Source organism: Mirounga leonina, unplaced genomic scaffold, assembly GCF_011800145.1.
Source record: "Mirounga leonina isolate KUSES-001 unplaced genomic scaffold, KU_Mleo_1.0 Mir_418, whole genome shotgun sequence".
Taxonomy (NCBI): Eukaryota; Metazoa; Chordata; class Mammalia; order Carnivora; family Phocidae; genus Mirounga; species Mirounga leonina.
The window spans coordinates 15,679,228-15,705,002 of NW_023270739.1; the positions used below are offsets into that span (position 1 = coordinate 15,679,228).

The 25,775-nt window shown below is 41.0% G+C and overlaps 1 pseudogene; it reads right to left on the reverse strand.

Annotated features, from left to right (window-relative positions):
* The window catches only part of LOC117998483, a 41,618-nt pseudogene that overhangs the window by 10,328 nt on the left and 5,515 nt on the right, over positions 1-25,775 (reverse strand).

Consider the following 25,775-nt stretch of genomic DNA (forward strand, 5'->3'; position numbering starts at 1 on the left):
ATGAGTTTGTTGTGAAAATGCTTATGTGAGATATTTCTAGTATTTTCCAGTTATTAATTAAAATAAAAAATAAATGGCAGAAAAATTTAAAAATCTTTCCAAAACAAAACACAAGAAATTAATTATAAAGTTTCTAAGAATATAATGATTTTTTTAATTCAACATTCAACAAATATACATTGGGCCAACTATGTAGAAGGTACTAGCCCAGGTGCTGTAAAAGATTCTAAAGATGTCTATGATATACTCTTTCCCCACAAAGATCTTACAAACTGGAGAGGAGAGAAGTAGTGAGGCCAAGCTCTCAAAATAGGCATTCTTAAGCTGACAAAGGTCAGGGACACAAGGAAGCTCAAACTAAGTTGTGCAGGGATTCAGAGAAGGGATAGGTTCTATAGCATTTGAGCAAAAGTACTTATGGGGGTATTAAGCAAAAGAAAGAGTAGGGACAAAAAGACAGAATTTGGAAAGCATTGGGCATAACTAGGAAATGCCATCTCATTTGACTAGAAAATAGGTTAATTATAGGACATTAGTGAGAATTAGACTTGAAAAGATCTTTTAGGATCAACATATGGAAAGCCTTGAATAGCATTTTTGGGTCCAAATTTAATTGAGCAGAGAGGTGAAATGAAAGATTCATTGGAAGTGGGCTTCAGGAAGATTGACATATGTAAGACAAATAAAAAAAGAACACAAAGTCAAGGACATAACCACCCAAGAGACTATCGCAGGAGTCCTGACATGAGGAAGAGAATGAATAAATTTGGGTGATAACAATTGCAACAGACAGGAAGGAGAGGGGCCAAGACACAATTCAGGAAACAACAGAACATAAAAAGTGAGTTAAATAAATGGGGTGAGGCAGAGCAAAGAGTCAAATATTTTTAGTTTGCATGATGAAGGTAATATTTGCACTATTTACAAAAATAAAGAAGGCAGAAAAAGTTGAGTAGGTTTTGAGGAGAACAGGATGGTTTGGGTACTGAAAACTCTGTTCTGAGATGCCGACAGGACACATAAAAGGAGACATCCAGCAGATTCTTAGAATTATGGGTCTGGAACCCAGGAGGCAAGCGAGTTTTCTGGAGGAAAGGATTTGGGAATTGGTTCTACAGAGGTTAAGGGTCAATCACTGAGTCCATGGCAGTGGGTGACCCTGCTGAGAGAGAGAAGGGGTGGGGCGGGGTGGGGCGGGGAGGGGAGGGGAGAGGGGAAGGGAAGGGGTGTGGTGCAAAAGAATGGGAGTAGAGGCTAGGAATGCTGGGCATGTTTTTCTTTCTCAGCCAAAGAGAAACCATTTAGGAAACTTGAGAAAAACTTCGTTGCTGCAAGAGTAGGACTACCGCCACAGTGTACAGGGAATGTTTTAAGAAGAAAGGGGATGTCAACAGGGTCATATGCCCTGGAGGGGGGAAGGGTGAGGGTGAGACGGAGAAAGAAAAAAAGAAAAAGAGCTGACTTTGATGATTTGAGAGTCAAAGGTGAAATAGTTACTTCACCAATTCTTGTAAGGCTTTTAAAAACATCCCTCTAGCAGAAGTCAGCTTGCAAGGGTATAAGGAATGAAAGGCACTGAGAATGTGGAGCCAGCCAGTGGAGACACTAGTTCAACAATGCCGGTGAGGACAGAGAGGAGAAAGAGGTGTTTGTGATGATTTGACATGCTGGGAAGGACTTTCTTACAAAGTGGGGAAAGAAACTGTTAGAAAGGATGAAGTGGCCCCCAAATGAAGAGATTAACCAAGAGATAAGATCACGGGGGGGTGGGTATTTATATTTGATCATCAGCCCCAGGTTGGGGGCATTAGGTTTGGTGAGGAGGACAAACCCTTCCTCTGAGGGCAAAGGAAAAGAAGAGAGAGTGCTATCAACAACGGGACAAAAGAACAAAGCTTGGAGGTGGAGCGCAGTGGTGAGTGGGGAACACAGGTCTTCTCAATTCAGTGGGTGAACCTGGGGTTTTTTTTGAGTCAAGTGAGGAGGGTGGGTCTGAGGATTGAGAATCATAGAGAAGTTTCAATGCAGCCCCTAGGGTGGGGCCAGGGGGCACAGTGGGAGTAACAAGTGGGGAGTTAAAAGACTGCTAAGCAGCAACAGATTTTTTTTTCCTCTCTCTGAGCTCCTCTTGTGTGCTTTGACTTTCAGACCTGTGACTGCCTACCCCTTGCCTCCAAAGCCACAGGGTTGGAACTCATAGCTTGGTAATTTCGGGCAGTGAAACCATGCCACCTGAGACTCCTGCAAAAGGCTTTTCTAGATGCCTCCTGCCAGAAAAGAGAGGCCAAGGAACAAGGCAAAGAAGTATCACTGAAAAACAGGATTGCACACCGGCCATCTTTTTACCCCTCAGTGAGCTAACACGTCAGAATCGAGGAAATGCCAGACCTCCTTTCTTGGGAAGTGTGAGGTGTATATCAAAATACGTAAATCCTAAAAAGCTCATTGTGAAGAGCAGAGTCCTAATAATTTGTATTTTGATCACTTTTAAATATTTGTAAAGTGAGTGCTTCCAAGGATAAAGTAAATAGTCTCATTTTGTGGGGCATTTGATTAAACTCCAAACATATCAATGTTCTGGGGTGTGCCTGGTGACTCTGATAGCTTTTGGCAGGTCTGCCAAGAAAGTGCAAATCTGAGGGGAGCCCCAGGGAAACAAGGAAACTATTCTCCCAGGAGCAGGTTGCAGGGCTGTGCAAGAAATGCTCAGATTCTTGTCTCCCCCATGAAGAGGAGATTAGAATGGAATAAATTAGCAATGTGGGCAAGAGCTGTTACTATATAACAATAACACTTTGTGCTCCATTCAAGGGACTCCAAGTCCTTTGACAGGACTCTTTGGACTCAAGAAGGCACTTGCTAAGCACATCCCAGGTCCAGAGAGAAGTGTGTCTCCCATAATATTTTCATTCTCTGCTTTTTTTCCAACCAACTTCTTGCCTTCTTTCCTTTCTGTTCACTTCTGCCCACCCTTTATAACTATGATATCTGCTTTTGTCTGGAGGAAGCAAAACTTACTGAGTATCCACTTGTAGTAGTAATAGAGACATTCATTTATTGAGATCATTGTGTGATCATCACAAAAACTGTATGATATCCAAGTGATGGTCAAAAATATTTACCAATAGGTTTCACACAGCTGCCAACCAATCAGAAGTGATTTGGAAGTTGCACTGGAGCCAACATCAGAGGTACCCACTGTGCCAAGCATTACCTCCTAGCTGCTGGAGTGTGGAAACGTCCAAGCATCCCAGAACTGGGTGGGGGCTGAATGCACATATTAGCAGAGATGGGGGACACTTGAGTGGCAAAACTTATACCAACTGGTGCAGAAGTATGTCAATGTTTAGACAATTAGTACTGTTGAATCTTAGCCCCAACTTATCTCCATAGGACAGATAGAAATGGAACCACAGAGGTTTTAAATACCTCACCCAAGGCTGTCCATTGAGTATAAGGATTGGGACCCAGTGACCCTACTGCAAGGCCTTTTCCACCCCTCTTGTTGGCTCCCTGCCTACTTTCCTTAGTCTGTCACTGTGTGCTTAGATATGAGAGTACATAGTATTCTGGAGAGGGCATGCGAGGGCACCTAAGGACTCCCAGGAAACCTCTAAACCTGCATCTGTTAACTCTCTGTTCATCCCATTAAAAGTTTTCTCAGTAGTGTCAAGGTCAGAAGGGGAGGGAGTGAGAAAAAAATTGACTGAAAAGAGAGGCTGTTATTTCCTCTTTTCCCCACAGAGAGCAAGAACCTTGTTTATTTTATTCCTTGGGATACCAACAGAACCCAACATGTGGTTGACACCCAATACAACTTTGTTGAATGAATGAATGAATGAATGACTTCTTCCCTTTCTACAACACTTTATATTCTTTCTCTTAAGATTTTATGTATTTATTTGAGAAAGAGAGAGGGTGTGAGTGAAAGAGAGAGAAAGAGAGCACAAGCTGGGGGGAGAGGCAGAGGGAGAGGGTGAAGCAGACTCCCCGCTCAGTAGGGAGCCTGAGCGGGGCTAGATCCCAGGACCCCAAGATCATGACCTGAGCGGAAGGCAGACGCTTAGCTGACTGAGCCACCCAGGTGCCCCATATAGCACTTTATATTCTTGTAAAGTGCCTTTACACCTGATCTCACTGGACCCTTAGAAAGTTCAGCGGAATTATAGAGTAAATATTGTGATTTCCACAGATGAAGAAGCTAAGATGCAGAGGGCTGAAGTGGTCTGCCCATATCACAAAACTAACTAAGGTGGAGCCAGGCTTGGGCCCTGCCAACTCCTGGTCTGGGGCTCTTTCTCCCGCATTGTGGGCTTTGCTGAATATGAATAGAAGTTAACATAATTGGAAAAACAAAAGAACTTATAATTTACAACCCATCATATATTTGGTGATACCAGGAAGGAGCAATGGGTCTTGTTCCCTTTCCTGCTTACCCAATGCACACTCCAATCCACCATATCACCAGACCCAAGGAAGCTCCCTCACTCTTTCTAGGGCTCAGCCACATCAACTGCATGTAGCACCTAGCTTTATCTTTTTGTGTTTTTCTTAAGTGAATTTCCCCAGGAAATTATATTTGTGACCTATAACAGCTGGCACAGCCTCCCTTCCTCAGTAAGTTCAAATATGACGTTTAATGGACAGAAAAGACTAATGTCCATCTAACTATGGAGAATGCCTGCTCTTATAATTCCCTCTCCGAGGCCTCCAGAAGGTGAGGGAACTGGATGACTTTGGGCAGTTGCTATCTTCTTTTTCCTCTTTACCTATTACAAAAGCTCCCCAAGTTTGGTTCCTGGACCAGAAGCATCAGGATCACCTGAGAACTTCTTAGAAATGACAAATTCTCAAGTCCCAGACCTACTGAAATCAGAGGCTCTGAAGTGAGGTTCAGGGATTTATGTTTTAATAGCCCTCCAGGTGATTCTGGTGCATGCAAAAGTTTGAGGGCTACTATCCTATTAAATCCTATTTTTTTTTCTACCTGAGGCAGGGAGTCACCTCCTGTTCCCATGGGGTTCTCTGGGGATTGCTTGACTCACTGTTTTCTAATCCCTTCTTTCTCCACATGCAAACCTGTAGTATAGTCTTGTTAATGACAATATTAATTTAATTCCCTGGAGAAAGGGCTGGACTAGATGATCCACTGGGATTTTTTTCAAATTGAGAACCTCTGATTCTTCAAGGGAACCACAGCTAAGCAGATAGCCTTCAAGAAGGCAGAGGAGGACTCCTGCCTACTAATCTTCCTCTTGCTGTGGGCTCAGGACTGGAGTGAAGTGAGGACATAGGCCAGTTGCCAGCTCTTAGTTATAGCCCCAGGAGATCTTTGATGTTCTCCTCTTGCAGTCTGGGGTCCCTGTTTTCAAGAATTTATCAGAATGACCCAGACTTAGCAAACTTGCTCTATGTACCTTGGACAAAATAACCGCTGAGTCAATTCTATGAGGAGTCTTGGATTGTCAGACTAAAAACTTGTTTATAGTTGATTTCCTCTGGCAAACTGCTATCAGATGCAAAAACTGGTGTCATTGGTTTGGAGTATAGTTGATTATTCTCAGCATTTGCATTACGTAGGTAGTCAATGCAAGAGCATTTAGCAAATATAAAAAAGAAATAGTCCAGTTCCGCCTCCACATCTCACTCACTCCCACCCTTCCCTTCTTTCCAAATACCCATCCCTGAAAAGACAACCTGAGGACTCAAAACGAGGATAATTTATCCACATTCTGGAAATTCTGAAATATTTAAGAAAGAAAGAACCTAATACCTATTCATTCGCTGGGTTCTGATATGCTTTCCCTTTTTAAGCCTCTACGATCTACTTCTCATTGATTCATCTTGCCAACCAGAAAATTACTTGACTCCTAAACTTTGTAAATTTCCCTTCCTCCCTCTTCTGGGTTCTTCAAGTTATGAAAGCACAATTAGTGAATGGAGAGATGGTCAAATTGGATAAGACCAAAATATTACAATCTCCATTGAAGGCAACAGGTGAAGGTCCTAGAATTGGATTCATGAGACTCTGGTTCCAACCAGGGTTTTCCCACTGGTGACTTGAGAGAGTGATTTGAGTGGCAGATCACTGCTCCACTTTGGGCCACTGCAAAAACAAAGGGACTGAGCAAAAACAGATCTCTAGTCTGTTTTCCAACTTTCTGATACTGACAGTAGGCACATACGATATAGGTACATCCTATTTAGGGGTTTTATTGTCCTTGTCTGGTAACCCAGGCTTGGGGGCAGCAGATAGACTTTAATTTGTTTGCCAATTTGATCAATTGGTATCAACTGTCTGGAATGTGGGAAAGGTTGTCATGATTGACTGAAAGGTCAGCCCTGGGTGTGAATGGAAGAAATGGGAGAACCAGGTGTTTATATTCGCAGTGCTTTGTTTCTTTCATAGCTCTTTTACAACTAGCAGTCATTTTATGTATGTGTCTGTTTAAGTGTATCTGAGCTGCCTAAATATAAATACCATCATATCATAAAGTTTAGTGCCTGACACAGAGCCTATTACCTGATAGGTGCTCATTAATATTTTTTGAATGGTTGAATGAGACTAAATAACTTAAGGGCATGTCCAGAACAATAGAGCAGCAGCAGGAAAGGACTTCACCAGCACTGGGCATGTAGAGAGAAGAGCCCCATTCCATGTATACTCTAAGAGTCCTTACTAACTCTGATTTTTATTTTCTCTAAGACTGAACATCAATTTTCAACTTTGTGGAGAAGAGGATAGAGGTGGTGGAAGGAGGAATTTTACTGGGATTCAATGAGGACTTCTTTTGGATATTGTTTCCTTTTTGGATGTTTTCATTGAGAGTTTGAATAGGTAGCAGTTAGGTTGAGAAAAGATTCAAAAGGGAGTGTAGCTACTCTGTATTGCTCTGATTTTCCAACTACCAGGTGAGTTTTCCTTGAGTTTTGAAGACCTCACTCTGCTCCCCTTTACTCTTCGTTTATGTTGGAGGGTGCATATTATTATAGTTGGGTATTCGACTTTACTGAAGGCTGGGAGAAAGGGAGGCTTTCTTGGTAAGCTTGGCCCTGTGGCTTGGCAGTCACACAATAAAATGACTTTATCCCCAAACCAGATGTTCAAGTTGTTTTAATAATATCTTATGATCCCTCCTCTAAATAAAACAAAAACTCACTCTATCAGTATATTCTCCAGGATTAGAAGTTCGATCTCTGCTCTTTGGTTTTACTCACCAGAAGGTAGCACCAAGACAAAATTGGAATAAATCCCTGGCAAAACTCAGACTTGGTTTGGGATAATTTGCTCTGGATTCTGTGTAAAATTACCTGAGCTTATCAAGATAACTCCCTAAATGCCTTGTAAAGTTTCTAGGTAGACACTGGTCTCTGTTACCAGAAATAGTATTAGGACATAGAGCAAATCCTTCTAGAGTGGGACTGATTCTCATTATCCGTGCACAATCAATTTACCTGGAACCTTAATTCCAAGTAAGCTTTTCCAGTGTATGTGAAGTTGGATTCAATGGTTGTTGGGGACTCCAACTCAATGATTCTGAGACTGTTTAAAAAATAACTCACTGACTTGTCCAGACTTTCCAAATTTGCATTTAATTGGCTCACCGTCATCAGGGACTATTGACTCAGGGTTTAACCCTTAGGAGTCAAAGGATGATCCACTTGAACCTTTTGTAGGATTATGGGTTTTCTCTGAGATTCAGGGATTCTTCTGTTCAGTTTTATGTTTTCATATAGCACCCTTTCCCTTTCTACCATAGCAATATCCCAAATTGTGCTTGGACAATTCTAATTAATGTCTACAACCCCCACAGTAAACTTCAAGCCTCCTATAAACAGGAACCATGTATGTTTTCTCACCTCAGCCCCAGAAGAATGCTTAACACAGACAGGTCCTCCCTCAATAAATATCTATTGAAAGAATTAACAAATCAGTGGATGCAATAAGCATTGCTAACAAGTATAGCAATAAGCATTCTTATGGAAATGCTCTTGAAAAGTTGGAAGTAAATTGCATTTTTTTCTTAATTAATTAAACAAATATTTCTTGAGCAACAGGTTCTAGGCACTGAGAGATGAAAATTTTTGTCCTTAAAGAATTTACAGGCTCAGGGGGGAAGCAAACAAGAAATTAGACAATTATAATTGATGCCATATGAAAAAGAAGAGCAGTAGGTTTTGTAGAAATACAGAAAGCAAAATCTGGCTCAGTCTGGAAAAGATAAAATTCTCAGAGGGGGTGATACACAGTCTTGAAGATTTGGTGAGGGCAATCAGTTCAAGAAATGCCTCTAGCAACAGATCCTCAACACAAGAGGTGACACGTCTTTATTCCTTCTTGTACATACTTCCTATAGGATCAGTAGGCAAATAGGGGAGACAATATAGCAAAGAAGTTAAGAGCCCAGTCCCTGGTAAGAATCTTGCTTCAATCTCACTCATAAGCTATGTGACCTTGAGCAATTTACTTAAGCTTTTTATGTTTCAGGTTCTTTATTTTAGAATGAGAACAATAGTAGTATTAACCTCATGGGATTTCATGAGGAATAAATGAAACAAAACATGCAAAGCACTCAGTGTAAACCTTGACACATGGATGAACTCCATCAATATTGGTTATTATTATCATTGCCATTGCTGATGAGTACTTCATGGATGTGGCACATGTTGAGGGCTTGGTTTTGAAATAATAAGAGAGAGAACAATGAGTTAGAAAAGGACCACACTAATTAAAAAAATAACTATATCAACTGTGTCTAAATAATGACCACCAGTTTTAGCCCACCCACCAATCTTCCATGGGATAGTTCTGATATCACTGATTATCTGAATAACAAAATAGAAAATCCATGGATCTCAATATATCACTTTCAAACCTGCCTCCTCAGTTCCCGAACAGATTAAGAAATTAAATCCACAACAGCATCATATTTATAAATATGTGAAGAGCAATCTACCTGTCCAAGTTAAATATTAATTTCAAACCCATTTAATCAACCTTTACTGAGCACCTTTCATATGCATGAGCATCGAGGATGACTGTGAAATGATCCCTATTTGCAGAACTCAGAGCCTTGTGAAGCAGATGAGTATATACACAGAAAATTAGAATATAACAAATGTATTAAGTGCCAGAGGGGAAGTCTGCATAAAGGGTTACGCAGAGAAGAGAAGAGAGCAGTACCTTCACCCAGGAGTCAGGAAAGTCTCCACAGAAGAGAAGTAGGAAAAAGTCGAGCAATATGAGAAAGGCAAAACCTCTCCGATTCACTTTGATATATCGACCAGGCTTAGGAAAGTACTTTGTCTTAGAGATGCTCAATAAATAGCTATCACACTGCTGAATGGATGAATAAAGAGGTTAATTTTCCCTACTACCCCATTCTTTTCTACCCCCTCCTCCCAACATTTCCCACATGCTCTCTTCAAGCCCAGGGGGAACCTCCATTTCATTACTCATCCCTTTCACTGCCTGGTCTTTTGTAAACCTCTCAAAGGCCTCCTCTAGTATTGCTCAACAAACACAGGTGTCCTGGGTGAAGCATGCAGCATTTAAGTCATGAGGAAAGCCTGACACAAATGAGCATTTCCCACTAATTTTTCACTGGAGAATGTGAAGTGCCGAATCAAGGGAGGACAGTGTGTGCTGTGTGGTCATTGTAATAAGCATGCCATGTCCCACCTGGCCTTTTCCCCTGAACTCTCCTGAAGAGACAAGTGTCAGGTCTGCTAAGTTTCATACATGTCTACATACACAGACAGAAAACACAGGCTCCCCCTGGCGCCAAGAGGGCTGAACCCAGAACACCCTGTGCCCACTCACTACCTCATCAGAAAAATAGGAAACCCTAAAGGAATCTAGGAAATGAGACCCCCCCAAACCATCCCATGGCTGCAAGCAATGTAATGTTTCACTCAGGGCCAAGTCCTGTGTTCTGTACAATCCGTCCTTCCACTCTGCAACAGCCCCACCCCCTCTTCATCCTTTCCGCACCCAGATTTTATTCTCAGCACTAGACAGCCAACAGTCTAAAAGGTCTTCCAAGCAAAATTACATTTCTTTCTCTTTTCATCCCCAGAGCAGGGTGTATCCAAACCAGGTGGCAACTTCGCTCCTCATAAATCAATTGTTTAATTGACAGAAGAGGAGATTTGTTTAGAGGCTCCCAAAACTCAAAATTCATATGACCCATCTTCCCCAAATGCCCAGAAGACCTTGATGTCTATTATTTTTCCAGGAACTTTGCAACTTCCACAGTCTGGAGAAGGGTCAAGTGCCTGCATTCCAATTTTCTCCCCATTTTTCTGGTCTGAGAAGACAAGAATATCATCTGGGATTTATGGAAAACTATATATAACCTGTGTGGCCTCTTTGCATGAGGATGAGATGGAATGCTTGGATGAATAATTTTTTCTTATCCATAGATTGCCCACAACACTATGCAGAGAACTCTTCAAGTTTTGAACTAAAAAATTAAAACCTCCAAATATTTAAGGAAGCATTTTAGAAAGTTCGGCGGCGGTGCGGGGGGGTTGGTTGGGGGGGGTTGCGGCGCCTGGGTGGCTCAGATGGTTGAGCATCTGCCTTTGGCTCAGGTCATGATCCCTGACCTGAGTCCTGGGATTGAGCCCCACATTGGGCTCCTGGCTCGGTGGGGAGTCTGCTTCTCCCTCTCCCTCTGCCTCTCCCCCTGCTTATGCTCGCTCTATCTGTCTCAAATGAATAAATCAAATCTTTTTTTTTTTTTAAAGTAAGTTCTGGGAGAATAAAGAGTGCTAAGATTATAGGGGAAAAGAAATGGAGAGAGGAAGAGAATTGAAGCAGAAGGAAAAAGAAGAGGACAAGAACAATAATGAGAGGAGGCTTATATCCAGAAGCTTCTTCCTTTAAGCAGAACTTCCATTTAGATGCAATTCTAAATTCCCAGAGAGGGGTAGTCAAAGTCTGTGCACTGATTTATGTAGGGTGTTTTAGAATATCATGGAATGAGCAGCCAAGAAGTGAGAGGCAACATGTTCCCAGACGAGCTCTGCTATTTTTAATCAGAGAATGTGGATCATTGTCTCAGTTCTGCTAATAAAAGCAAGTGATCTTGGGCACATCTTCACCTGGCTAGCCTCAGCTGCACATCTTATATCCTCACCCAAGTCCAACCACATCTCACCACCCTCCCTATTACTACTATTGTCCTTACACCATAGTCTTCCTCCTGGGGAATTGTAACAACATCAGAAAGATCTGAAAAAACTATCAGCCTTGAATACCCAGTTGTGGACACATATTAGAATCACCTGGGCAGCTTTTAAAAATACCAAGCCTAGGCCAGCCTGTTAAATGGTTAAAAGGATGTCTATGGCGGGTGGCCCTGGGCAGTATTTTTTAAAAGCCCTCCAGATGATTCTAATGAGTCTGCCTGGACTGAGAATCACTGTTCTAGCCTAGTCTCTGGGAAATTATTTATTTATGTATTCAAAAGACATTCCTGAGTGCCTACAGGGTATCTGGAGCTGTACTGGGTATTTAGTAGTGAACATAAAATCCTAAGCTCTTTTACATTCAAATGGGGAGAGGAAGACAATAGATAAACAAATAAATCACATAGTTCCAGATAGTGATATGTGCTGTAAAGAATATAAGATATGATGTAATAGAAAGTAACTGGAGGGGTACCTGCATAGTCAGAAAAGATTGCTCTAGAATATGATTTTGGAACTATGAAAAGGATCCTATCAGAGGATTAGGAAAAGAGCATTCCCAGGCAGATAAATAGCAAGTGCAAGGGCCCTGGGGTACTTGGCGAAGATACTGAAAGGCCAGCACTGTGGGAGCAAGGAACTTCAGTAAAACAGGATGGTGATATCTGCCCCCAAATTATCACACTGCTATGTTGCAAAGATATGTGAGGTGTCAGGAAGCACCTGAGAAAGAAAAGCCCAACAAAAATACAAGGGTGTGCTGTTTCATTGTTATCACACTTTTCTAATGTAACTCAATGACCCAGATACCAGATGACAGCCCCATAACATTTATTTACTGACTCAGCTGTGGAACCCCATCATTTCACTGTGATGCAATTGTAGAATCCAGGCCTGGACTTTTCTGGGAAGTCCTGGATAGATTCTGTAGAGATACAGCTATGTTACAGAAATCTGTGATGAAATGCTGAGACAGGTTTCCCTTTATTAGGCTCAACTCTCCTGATGCAAGAGACAAAGTTCAAAGTAAAAATTAAAAGTTCTTAAAATGTGCCACAGGAGGATGGGTTACCATGCTGCTAAATTGGGTAATGGGCTACCCAGATGGCCTCCTCCTTGGGCAACCTGACAGCTTGCCTTTTGCAACATTCCATACCTCCACCCAGAGATGGGAATACAGAAATTCTAATCACATTACCACTTTCTACCATACCTGAGAAAGGTACTTTGGTAAAAGGATAGTCTTTTTTTTTTTTTTTGGTTAAAATTTGTTTCATTAATGTTTTTAATCATCTTTAATCTTGTAACACACACTTGCATTTTCCTTAAATAGAGAAGGCAGAAGTGTTTTTGAATATGACCCCTGATCTCCAGATGTAGCTAGTATTAACAGACAGTTGCTGTGCATTAATGTACCTACATATGTGCCTGTGTCATGGAAGATGTGCAGAATCTTTTTCTTTTTACATAAATGGCATCATAGTGAATGTCTCCAAAGGGATCTGCACAAGGATACTTACTGTGAACATTCACTGTCAGTAGGGGAATAGTTGAATGTGTTGTGATATATTCAGATTTGGGCATTCTATATAGCTCTTTAGAAGAATAATGCAACTCTAATGAACAGTTAAAGCTTCAAGAACCACCGCTAAATTTCCTTAACCTTTTTTGGACTTGATTTCATTGTTCCTTCAGTCATGTCTCAGGAGTCAGGGAGGTTTAGCCAGTTACACACAGAAAGGTAAGGCATCTGGAGGAGACAAGAGGAGCAGGCCCCATACCTTCCAAGAGAGATGAGATGGGGAGACACAGTGAGAGAGAAGGTTCAGTTTGGTAAGCCAAGCATAGCCAAGGGTATACAGCAATCTTGTCATAGGCCAGGCAATTTAGTAGCAATTGGGAGAGAGCAAAAGAAGGTGAGTTCCAGGAGGTGGATGAAGCTCAGAAATAGATAATTCAAAACAGATGCCACTTTAACATGCTCAGCTGTGGACGGTCCTATTAGCGGTAGCTGGGTTCTGGGGACTAGGCTGAAATTCAAGGTCAGGACTGTCAGTCCTCAGAGGGGAGCAAGGAAGAATAAGGTAGGGTCACTCTTCATTATTCTGTGTGTGTATGTGTGTATCACCAAACATCTCCTATGTGTTAAGCACTATTCTAGGTGCTACAGATACAGCTCTTGATAAGCTCAATTCCTGCCATTATATAAATACACAATCTATTTTCAAAGAGTGATAAATATATAAGGACTTAGGGTCAAGTGCAGACTACATGAGATGGAGTCAGGGCAGGCCTTTCTGAGGAATAGACATTGCAATAGACAACTGAGTGAAGCAAGGAATAGAGCCAGATAAATCTAAGAAGATACATGGTATGTTTAAATGGATACTCAAAGGGAATTGGAAGGAGATAGATACTTCAATCCACCTTGCTTCATTCATTCATTCATTCATTCATTCTTTCATTCATCTGTCAAGTATTTGTTGAGGACCCACTGTGTAAAGCACTCTGATAGGCCTCAGGGACACAATAATAAACAAGGTAGACAGGGTCCTGCCCTCATGGAGTTTATATTCTATTAGGGAGAGAAAGAAATAGGCATAAGAAATGTCATGTGCAAATCCAAAGATATGAAAGAGCATAAGTGTTGAGTGTTTGAGGAACTGAAAGAAGGCTACTGTAGTTGGGGTCAACTGGGATGGGTCTGGGAGAGTGACACTGGAGATCAGAGAGGTTGATAAGAGCAGGGTCTTATAGGATCTTATAAATCAGGGAAAGACTTTGTATAAATTCAAATTTTAATTGGAAAACATTGAAGACTTAAAGCAGGAAATGGAGCAAGGGGATGACATGGTCTGGTTCATATTTTAACGCCTATTAAATACAGAGAATGGATTGGAGAGAGGCAATGTGGCATCAGGGATATGAGTTGGGATGTTGTTGGAATAACCTGGGCTATAGTGATGGCAGTGGAGACAATAAGAATATTTAAGAGATATCTCAGACATGGAATCCATAGCCTTGGGGATAGATTGGGATCAAGGATGAAAGAGAGGCAAAAAGACAGGTTGACTCCTAGGTAGGTATCTGACAGAGGTGGATGCTTATTCCACATCTGAAATGGACAAGGCTGTGGGAGACTCAATTGATTTACACACATCTCTCCTGCCTCTCTGAACTACATACCCCTTTAGATGGTGCCTTTTCAATAACTAATAAGCTACCCAGTAACATACTACAGTCCTTCCAGATATTTTTAAGTTAATTTTATTCTTTATTAGTAATATATTACATGGTTCAAAAAATTAAATGATACAAGTCTTACAGAATAAGGTATACACTAAGAAGTCTAGCTACTAGCTACTAGCCTTCCTCATGCAACAAGCTCAGTGGCTTAAAACAACAGTTTATTTAGCTTGTGATTCTGTAGTGGGCTGAATAAGTTTTCTAGTCTGGGTGATCTTGATGGAACTCTGCTGACTATACTCCATGCTTCTGGGGTTAGTTGACCACTTGGCTGGAGGCTGGTGATCTAGGATTGGTGCGATAATTATACAGTGTTCACTTAGCTTACCTGCAAGTACATTTCCCTTCCCTATATAATTCTGGATTAAGGTAGACAACACAAGATACTTGCATGATGTTTAGAGGGTAGAAGGAAGTGACTGACATTATGCTTGGAATGTTGGTTTAGGGCCCCAGGTACCACTGTAGCTCCTGCACTTTGTTGTTGACCAACTAACTGGGTCACCCTTTGCCATGGGGCATTGGCAAGATCCACACTCCTTCAGCTCCTATGGATTTCCTCCTGCTTTCCTGAGTCCTGAACCAGGCATATGTACTTATCCACAGCAAAGAAATTTGATGCAATTGGAGACAGGCACAGGTTCCAGTTTGTCCTCAATCTCTTGCTTTGTATTCACCTTTTCTTTTTGACTACCTGCTCTGCTGACATTCGGTGACTTCAGGAACAGCATCAGATAAAAAAGCAGAAGCCTTCCATAGATTTCTTTAGCAGCTCTCCTTTGTGGTCTCTGGCTAACGTCTTTTAATTGTGCAAGGTCTAATCCTTCTAATACAGCCTTTATTCCATATCACTCTGCAGTTGATAAGCTGTTGACTAGGTTATGGGGGTGGGAAGTGGGTAGGCAGTTGGATCATGTGTCTCTCATCATCTTTTCGGCTAGCCTGAGCTTCTTCACATGGCGCTCAGAGGGCTCCAAGAGCAGCAAGACAAGGCAATTCCCCAATTCTGCTTGCCTCACATTGGCCAAAGAAAATTACATGGTCAAGCCAGAGACAGTGTGGCAAGACACTATCCAAAAAGAGTGGAGAAAGAGAAGTGTGAGCCAGTGAATTTATTACAGCAAACAAGTCACATCACTTGTGTTTCTTTCTTCTGTATCCCTCCAGCATTTCCTCATGGGAACACAAGCAAATATAAATACGTAGTTTACCTTCTTCTCCCTAGAAAGTACTTTCCTCTTTCTCATGTAAAAGACAGTACACCATATGTACTGCTCAGACATTTCCTTTTTTCAACAACATATCTTAGCAATATATAGTGTTCTATTTTTTATATAGCTGCATAGTATTTCTTTGTTTGAATGTATTAGAGTTTACTTAATTAGTACCTCATATGTGGACACTTTTGCTACTTCAACAATGCTGTAAAGAATCAATTTTTACCAGGCGCCTGGGTGGCTCAGTTGGTTAAGCGACTGCCTTCGGCTCAGGTCATGATCCTGGAGTCCCTGGATCGAGTCCCGCATTGGGCTCCCTGCTCGTCAGGGAGTCTGCTTCTCCCTCTGACCCTCCCAACCCTCCCCCCTCTCATGTGCTCTCTCTCTCAGTCTCTCTCTCTCAAATAAATAAATAAAATCTTAAAAAAAATCAATTTGTACCTTGGTCATTTTTATTCATGCTGTCAACCTTTTAGTTTAGCATATTTTATAGTTTCCTCCAGTGATTACCTTACAAGCTGATATTTTTCCCTGCATTTGTCATATTGGTGTCATACAGTCTGAGCATCCAACTTATCTCTTGATGGGAAGGCATTGGGAAAGTCATCTATGTATCCTTAGTGGAGTCATTCTCAAACTTTAATGTACAAAACATTCACTAGGGAGTGGGGCTAAATAAACATTCAGATTCCCAGGTCTCAGTCTCCAGATCCTCTGAGAAGTAGTTCCAGAGTGGAGCTTGAAATCTGTATTTTTAAATAAGCACCTCAGATCATTAGGAAGCAGAGGACCTGCTACACACTCAGAAGCAGGTTTTCAAATACTGGTTACCTGTATTTGGCTCACAAGAGGATGATACATTCTCAGGAAAACACAACCCGCAATTTAAGGCAAATGTTACATTTGTTGATTCAATTCATCTTCTCTTGATATTGCCCACCCCCCTACCCCACTGCATATTATGGGATAAAAGGTGTTATGGTGATGGGATAAAGGTGCAGAATTAGAAGGTAGTGGTGAAAGATTGCTTAATTTGGACAGAAGCCCAGCCTATGTACAAGTAGACTCTGAGATGCCAAGAGGCAGCTTGAGTTCAATGGAGTTTTCAGATTCAAGCCAGACTGAGTTCTCTCCTTGCTGTGTTCCAGGAAAACAACACTCCAGGAAAACAACACGGTTGGCAGAGCAGCGTAGATGCCAGTAGTGGTAACAGAGCCTGAGAACAGGCACTAAGAAGAATTCCCAATACCAAGTGCACAGAGAGAAATGAGATTCTGGAATGTGGGTAGGCTCTAAGATGTTAATCAACCAAGGGCTTTAAGATGGAGTCAGACAGGCTTCTGACTACAGCCACATTACCTGAACTTTTGTTTTATTAATCCAGTATCCACTATAAAATAATTACTGATGAAGTTCCTTTCTTATGCACTCTTGTAGAGCAATGCTCCTTTCCTTCAAAATACTTACCTCACGTCTTTTTAGTGTGGTTAATTGATTAGCATTTGTTTCTACACAGAAAAGGCCAAAAGCTCCACAAAAGCAGGAGTCTGACTGAATTTTGCCTCTGCTGCTTACCAGATTAACTCATTGGAGTTACAATGATAGGATACAAAGCAAAGGTCGTATCTAGATGTGAATGTGTCACACTACGCCTGGGTAAAAAGAGACCAGGTTTGAACGATACGGAACCAGAAACAAGTTTGTTGAAAACTTTTCTAATTGTTACACATATAAGACTATAAGCAGAGGATTCATTCATTTCTCATAGAATCCTACTTACAATAAATGCTACATGCATCTATTATTTTTCTTTTTTTAATTGGAAAAAAAAGGAAATGGAATTTATCATAAAATATCTATGTAGGGCACAAATCTACATTGGTACTATAAAGTTTGATCAACAAAAATACAATATTTTTTATTCTCTTTGCAGAAAATATTTAAGGAGCAATTAAAGAATATTCAAACAAAAATTTTATTTAGAAAATATATCAATGTGCCAGACAGCTAACAAAAATGTTATTTTATGATATATGTGTGTTATTTGTCAGCTTTTAAAAATCTGTAATTTATTGTGATTTCTTTTCCTATAATCACAATTTTATTTTTCTGAATGAGGGTCCCCTCAAATCAGGATCTGCCTATGGGCACTCCCATGATTTTTCTGTACACATTTAGGTAACAAACAGTTGTACAATTACTTTATTTTTAAAAAATTTTTTAAAGATTTTATTTATTTATTTGACAGAGAGTGAGAGAGAGAGACAGCAAGAGCAGGAACACAAGCAGGGAGAGTGGGAGAGGGAGGCTTCCCGACAAGCAGGGAGCCCAATGCAGGGTTGGATCCCAGGACCCTGGAACTATGACCCAAGCGGAAGGCAGACGCTCAATGACTGAGCCACCCAGGCACCCCATGTACAATTACTTTAAATTGAGATCATAGTCTCAATTTATAAAGTTTAATGAGATTCTAAAATGTTAAAAAAAATCCCAAATTGATTTCAAGTTAATTATTCTTTCCTTCTTACTTAGGGTGTATTTCAGGTTGGAAAACTGCAGTCAGGAAGGGGAAGGTTGGTGGATTTCTTCTATATTTTCCTATCCTATCTTCTCTTCTCTCTCCATCCACTCCCTCCTGGCCAGAAGTTTCTGATCTCTCAGAGGTCAGAAGGGAGTGGTAAAGAAAGTTCTTAATGGAGCCACATCATCTGGTTTCCTGTTCTCTGAGCCTGGCAGATTCTGTCTCAGTAGGGGTATTTTGATAGGCTCTCAGGCAGTTCTCCACTGGGTTCCTCTCTGCAGATCCCTTCATCCAGAAAGATGCAAAACATGTCTCTTTTGAGTGGTTGCTATTGATTCCTTCCTTACCAAAGGTGTTCACCTCCAGATTCTTGTTGCTGGATCCTTCTGTACCTCAAGAAATAACCCATCTCTCTTTCTCTCTCTCTCTCTCTCTCTCGATTGGTCCACATTTGATCCTTAAAGAAATCTTGCATCCGTTGCTCCAACATGTCCTGACTCCAGTGCTAAAACATTGGACAACCCTCTTTGTCTTATAGATTTCCCAGGTAAGGGGTCAGATTACTCCTAACTGCATAGTGGTTTCCTCAAAATCTCTTCTCACTAGACTAGAGGTGATGTATAGTAAGTAGATCACCTGCTACCTCTCCCTTTTTATGGTCTTGACCTGGCTTAGGGGTCAAAAACTCATCTACCTGTTCCTCAGGATCATTTCCATTGATCAATATGCAGTTAGCAAGTTGCTACTTCGTTTTGGAATTTCCAGTCAATTATATTTTGGGGCCTAGTCATAAGTTCAATTTTAACATCCTGTTATAGACTTAATTGCCTTTGCTTCATTTCATGGTATGCAGCTCCTCTGTTTTTTGGACCACAAAATTCATTATTTGGAAATAAGGCATGGTCTTTTTTAAACGTTAGATATTGTATGTTCAAATTAGCTCACTCTTTTGCTCTCACATTTGCTCATTTTTAATTACTTTGGAAGGAATCAAATTGTGCCAAAATATTTTTGCCCAATGTATGGGCCTATATACATACAAAATTAATTAATTAATTCCTTCAACAACAAGTATATATTGAGTCTTTTGTACAAAGCACTCTACTAGGCACAAAAAATCAATACAATACAAAACAGGTGAAAGGAGATTGTTCTACACCTTCTCAACCATCTTTTTTTGTCTAAACCTTTCCCAAAATCCAGAGAAGCTAGAGCCAGACTGGTAGGAAGATGTTGCTAATGACACATCAATGCTTTCCTTCAATACAGTATTAAACTATCAGTAGATTAGAACTGCGAATCTCTCTCCTTCATGTTCCCAAAAGAGAGTTACCCTCTTAGAAGCTTTTGTTCATCATCTCACAGGTGCTGGATTCCAATGTGGTGGCCTTTCTTCCTAGGAGTGCACTATACATCCAGTGTGAATTTCCATCATTCCCTGGCACTGGAATTTTCTCCTTGATATCCCACTTAGACTCTAATTTCAAAAAAAATTTTTTTTATTAAATTAGGTCCCTTAGGCTGCATGATTTGATAGAATTCTTCACAGGTCCAATTGCTAATACAAGTTGGTGATGAATTCTCAAGTCTTAGAAAAAGAACTTTTTCTATCTTGGGGCTGGGTTTGGCAAGGATCCTTTTCAAGAACCTTGAAAGAAGACAGAATCCTTTTCTTGAAGTGTTAACTTTCTCAATCAAGACAGGCTCTGTTGAGAGTTGGATCTCTCCCCGGTGCTCTTTGCTTTAGATGGGGGGTGGAGGGGTAAATTGCTTTCCTGGAACCCAGGAGAATAAGGAGTGACCTTACATGTCTCCTCCCAGAGACTTCTGGGAAGAAGTTGCAGCTGCCATTTTAGTTTTCCTACAGACAGTATCCTGTGTCTTTTTTCTTTTTCTTTTTCTTTTTTTTTTTTTATGGCTTCAAGGAGTAAAATCAAATATATCTTCTTTATGACCATGCCAGGTTCTGCATTTTGCTAAGCACTAAAGGTTTTTTTAGGTCTTAAAACAAGTGTCAGGGGTTTAAATTCTATAAAAAAGAAAGAACTGGATGTTCCGAAGGCAGACCACATGGTCGCCACTTAAAAGTACAAGTTTATAGCATATGGCTGAAACTTTCTAGTAATGCTGAAATGATTTTGTATAAGTGTACTGTTTCCAAATATTTTTCAGGATTCATTTGGGAATGATTAAGCTAATGTTACATCTTTTCAGTGTTATGAAAAAGATGATTTTCAATCGGAGAGAGATTTCAGCAGATCACTAAGGAAATAAAACCGACCTGGTCCTTTTCTCCTGGTATGTGGAGGAAATGGGCTTTTGTTATTAGGGCACCTCAGGACACTCTGGGTGTCTGCTATGTATCCAAAAGAATGAAGAGCATGCACCTCTGGAACTCCCTGGAGAGTTTAGAACTGACTTTCAGTTAAAGCAGGGTATTGCTATCATGCCCATGACAACCTTGGAACTCTCAGAAGGCATGCCACCAATTTGCTCTGCAGTCCCAGCAAGGATATGCTTCATTGCTTTATGCAAATATACAAATGAAATGAAAAGGACTGGTCAGAACCATTTGGGAATAGGTCAAGAGAGGAATCTGCAAGGAATAGCTAGCCAAGAGCTGAATGGGTGTTGTGAGGACAGTGTGCCTATTGGGGGGACCCCTGCATGCATTTGGACAACCCCATGCTGACAGGGAGGTCTCCTGAATGTTTTATGTACTGGCTACAGTCCCGTGAATGCTGGCCTGAAATCACTGATACGTGGTGGAGAGAGACACAGCTTACCCAAGGTAAATCCAAGAGAGGAAAAAGCAAAGCATATGTAGATAAAAAATAATTTATAAGTCTCTAGGTTAGTGCCCTCATCGGTTCAAGGAGGGAAGGAGGCAGGGCTGGAGAGGAAGGTCCAGGATTGCTAGAAGACATTTGTAGACTAGTCTTATTGACTATATTAATACAATTCCAACCTAATATGGTCGTATAAATCTTAAGGACATGCTACTTTATGGATTCATTTAAAGTGTGTGTGTGTGTGTCTACGTAAAGAGATTTATTTATTTAAAGATTTTTTTGTAATCTCTATACCAACGTAGGGCTTGAACTCACAACCCTGAGATCAAGAATAACATGCTCCACTGACTGAAAGAGCCAGGCACCTCTAAAGAGATTTATTAAAAGAAATTGGCTCACACTATTACAGAGGCAGGCAAATCCCAAGATCTGCAGGGTAAGCCGGCAACCAGGAGACCCAAGAGCCAATGTTTCCATTTGTGTCTAAAGGCAGGAAGAAAGCCAATGTTTTAGTCTGAGGGTAATCAGTCAGGAAGAATTCTCTCTTACTCAGAGGACCAGCATTTTTGTTCTATTCAGGCCCTCAACTAATTGGACGAGGCCCACACACATTAGAGAGGGTGTTTTACTCAGCCTACCAATTTAGATATTAATGTCACCTTAAAACACCCTCACAGAAACAATCAAAAGAATGTTTAACAAAATATCTGGGCACCCTATGGTCCAGTCAAGTTGACACAAAATTAAATAACACAACTCCACCCCTTATCAATTTGGCACCCACATGCATCTCCTTAAACTATACTTAATCTCCACATGAAGACAATAATAAGGTCATAATTCTACTTAACATGATACAACTATCCTGCCTATAACCAAAAATGCACTAACCCCTTCCCCAGAAGAGAAAGTAGAATACTTGAGTGGTATTTACTCTTCTCCTTGGTATCCCATTACTCAAATACTATGAGGTAAAGTTAACAATACTTAAATACCACAATATAAAATCAATATATCTTATGTTACAGATAAAGGGATTAGAGAGAAATAAAATAAATATATTTAAATATAAATATACAAATATACGCACACATAAGCATATTTATAACAAAATAAGGAAAAAATATTGATGACAATCACAGTCCTCATTTCTGTAACTGGTTACATGGTTGTAATTTGTATTTATAACTACCTTCATCCACCGTCCATTCTGTATTTTCTTTGCCTTCAGCAAGTATCTCAGCTGGAAGTGGTTCTTTATCTGGCAAGGTGACCCAAAGTTTCATTCATGAAGAGTTTGGGCCATCCGTAGTCTTACTTGGACTGGGTTGTTGTAGTTTTCCATTGACCTTAATCACAGGGCATAGTAATACTAAGAGATGCTCTGTATTCCAAATATACTCTTATTTACCTTTTTAGTGGACTAGTAATCCAATTTCCCCTTGGTAATTGAGATCTATCACCAAATCAGCACAGTAACTCCCTTCTTAGTCTGTTGATTCAGAAGCATGAGTAGTACAAGGTGGCAAGGCAGCAGTTTTAATTTCCAGTTCAATGAAATCATTGTTGTCTCTCCTGAGGGAGTCATTCCTCCCTTTGGAGCTAAGGCTTCTAGGCCAGCAGAGCATAAGGTCACAGGAATAGGAAGCAAAAATTTTCCTAGTGGGTCACTAGGGGTAATAGTGCCACTCCTATTTCTACCCCTTAACTGCTAGACCCGTGATTCCTAGCTATATCAGAGAAATCGCACCATATATTAGATGCTGATTCAGAGCACATATGGCCTTCTAAAGAACCTTGCCTCAGCTCTGCAAGGCATTCCCACCTAGATTGCACTGTGACTGAGTCTTCAAAGGACATTTCACCATTCTCTCAAGACAGTTGCTTCAGGATGGTGGGAACATGGTAAGACCAGTGAATTCTATGAGCATGGGTCCATTGCTGCACTTCTCTTGCTGTGAAGTGAGTTCCTTGACCAGAAGTGCTGCTGTGTGCAATATCATAATGGTAGATGAGGCATTGTATGAGTCCACAGATGGTGGTTTTAGCAAAAGCATTGCATGCAGGGAGGGCAAATTTATATCCAGACTGTCTATTCCAGTATGAACAAAATGTTTCCCCTTTCATGATGGAAGGGGCCAGACAGCTGGCTGATGATCTTGGGGAACAGTGCCATATCGGGTACTCAGTGTAGGTCTGTGCTGTGGATACATGGGCATTTAGCAGCAGCTGTAGCCAGATTGAGCTTGCTGAGTTTCAGTAGTGTATGTTGTTGAGCCCATGCATAACCACCATCCCTACCACCATGGTCACTTTGTTCATGAGCCTATTGGGCAATGACAGGGTGGCTGGGGAAAGAGGCTGACTGGTATATACAGAATAGATAATTCTATCCACATTGTTAAAATCCTCCTCTGCTGAGATCACCTTTTGGTGAGCCTTACACGTACACAAATTTCTTCACGCTCTTACCCATTCAGAGAAGTCTATTCACTTACCTCTTCCCCACATTTCCTTGTCATTAGTTTTCTAATCATATTCCTTCCAAGTCCTTCATCATCCAGCCAAACCATTGGCCACAGACCATAAATCAGTGTATAATCAATCACATGTCTGGCGATTTCTCTTTCCAAGTAAAGTGATCAACCAGGTGCACTGCTCGGAGTTCTTCCCACTGTTAGGATTTCTCTCCACCACTGTCCTTCAGGGATGTCCCAGAAAGGGACTATAGTGTTGCAGCTGTCCACTTTCTGGTGGTGCCTGATATAATGCAGAACTACCTGTAAGCAAAGCCTGAGTCTTCTCTGCCAACTGATGGTAGAGGACTCTTCTGGAGTAACAGTGCAGGCTGAGAGAGAAAAGGTATTATAGTAGGAGTAAAGACTATGGGCATTTGGGCCACTTTGTCATATAACTCACTTGTGTCTTTATGGCCTACTTGGTCCTGATCACATAAATAACCACTTGCATCTGTTGATGAAGTGCTCTGTGCACACCCATGGGTCAGATAACACCCAGTTCATGACTGGCATCCCAGGTCACATGGTAATGTTTTAGTCTATAGTTAAGTGTCCAGTCTCTACAAAGGTAGCAGGCCAAGAACTGTTTCTGAAAAGGAAAGTAGTTATCCACAGAAATGGCAGTATTGTGCAGCAATTCACCTACAGAGACCTGCAAAAGGCTCCAAACAGCATCCCTATCTGCCACTGACACTCAAGCACCACTGGATCAGCTGGATTAGGTGGCCCAAGTGGCAGAGCAGCATGTACAGCCACCTGGACCCATTGCAGAGTCTTTTTTTGTTCTGGGCCCACTCAAAATTAACAACTTTTCAGGTCATTTAGTAAATGGGCTGGAGTAATGCACTCAAATGAGGAATATGTTGCCTCCAAAATCTAAAAAGGGCCACTTATCTTCTACCTTAGAAAATATATTCTGACATGCTTCATACCACTGGGGTCCTAGAAACCTCACTGTGGTAAAAGAACCTAAATTTTAGTTGGATTTATTTGCCATATTCTGACATGTAAACATCTTATCAATCAGTGTAGAGTAGTTGCTATTTCTTTCCCACTAGGTCCAATCAGCATAGTGTCATCAATGTAATGGACCAGTATATCTTATAGAAGGGAAAGGTGATCTAGATTCCTGAAAACTAAAGTATGATGTAGGGTTGAAGAGTTGACATACTTCTGAGATAAGACAATGAAAATGTATTGCTGGTCTTGCCAGCTGAAAGCGAATTGCTTCTGGTGGGCCTATGGACAGGGATGAACAAAAAGGCATTTTCCAGATCAATAGCTGCATACCAGGTACCAGGGGATGTGTTAATTTGCTCAAGTAATAACAACACATTTGATATAGCAGTTGTAATGGGAGTCATCACCTGGTTAGGCTTGTAATAGTCCACTGTCATTCTTCAAGGTCCATCTGTCTTCTGTGTAGGCCAAATAGGCAAGGTGAGTGGGGATGTGGTAGGATCACCATTTCTCCATCTTTTAAGTCCTCATTGGTGGCACTAATCCCTGAAATCCCTCCAAGAATGCTGTATTTCTTTTGGTTTACTATTTTTCTAGGAAGAGGCAGTACTAGTAGCTGTCATTTGGCCTTTTCCATGATAATGGCCTCACTCCACAGGTCAAGGACCAATGTGGGGATTCTGCCATCTGCTGAGTATGTGTATTCTTATCATGCATTTCAGATCTGGGGAAATAACCACAAGGTGGGTTCAGGGACCCACTGTGCATACTGCTAGATAAAACTGAGCTAAAGTCTCATCAACTTGATCTCCATAAACCCCTACTCTGACCATACCATAGTGATATTTTGGGGCTCCTAAAATCAGTGTCAGTTCAGAGCCAATGTCCGACAGTCCACAAAAGTTCTGATTATTTATTTTCCCCAATGCACAGTTTTCCTGGAAAAAAAGGCTGTAGACCTCTCTGGGGGAAGATTAGGAGGAAGATTAACAGCATGAATTTTTGACAGTGTATTGGTCATCAATGGGACCCAGCCTCCCCCTTCATTCAAGGGGTTCTATAAACTGACTCAAGTTTTGGGATTGACTGAGGGGCTGTGAGTCTGTTTCATGATTCAAGTTAGGCTTTTGTTCACTTAACAAAGACATTGTCTTATTCTTGGTGAAACTGAAAGGTCTCATTTTTGTATTATAAATCTTAGCATCTGTCTTCCCACGAGTTGTGTTTGCTTTTAGTGTCTGGTGAGCCTACCAGATTTCCTAGTATCACAGGAGCTGGCATTTATTCTGTGCCTGCTATTGACAGGCACTATTCTGAGTGTTTT